Consider the following 639-nt stretch of genomic DNA (forward strand, 5'->3'; position numbering starts at 1 on the left):
ACGTCACACTTCAAAGAAGCCAAGTGACAAGCTTCACTGGGTCAGTCTACTGAGGAAGACCAGAGTGACTGGTTGAAAGCTCTAGGTGAGAGAATTTTTGTGTTGGATCAAAAGTTTTAACTTTAAACATGTAACTACCAACACAGATGAACTTTCATGATAGTAAAATTGGAGCTGTTTACAAATTGTAGATATTTCTGATGTCTATCTGCACCTACATGTTACCTGCACTGGTACATGTACTTGGTTTAGATAATCATATATATAGCTTCATACATGTAGGTGTATGTAAATTTTCATTTGCTGCATTGACTGTTACCACCCATTGAAGTATAAAAGAAATAATGGCAATAACCATTTTTATTGAGATCATTTCTGCTTAAATTCTAAGTAGAGCTGGTAAAATTTGTCTCAGCTTATTTTCAATGTCAGTTGTGCAGGTATGCAGAAAAAGTATTTCGAGCCCTTGTTATACTTCACTCCATAACATAGTTATTGATGAAATATATTCTTTTTCCTCGTGTTTCTCCTCCTTCTTCTGCCATTTCGTTAAATGGATTCAACTTCTTGATATATGGGCCAAATGACCTGAAATTTGGTATGAATGTAGAATGGGCAAATACCCCTGGGAGCAGGTTT

Source organism: Branchiostoma belcheri, unplaced genomic scaffold (genome assembly GCF_001625305.1).
Source record: "Branchiostoma belcheri isolate BF01 breed outbred unplaced genomic scaffold, Haploidv18h27 scaffold16, whole genome shotgun sequence".
In the NCBI taxonomy this organism is placed as follows: Eukaryota; Metazoa; Chordata; class Leptocardii; order Amphioxiformes; family Branchiostomatidae; genus Branchiostoma; species Branchiostoma belcheri.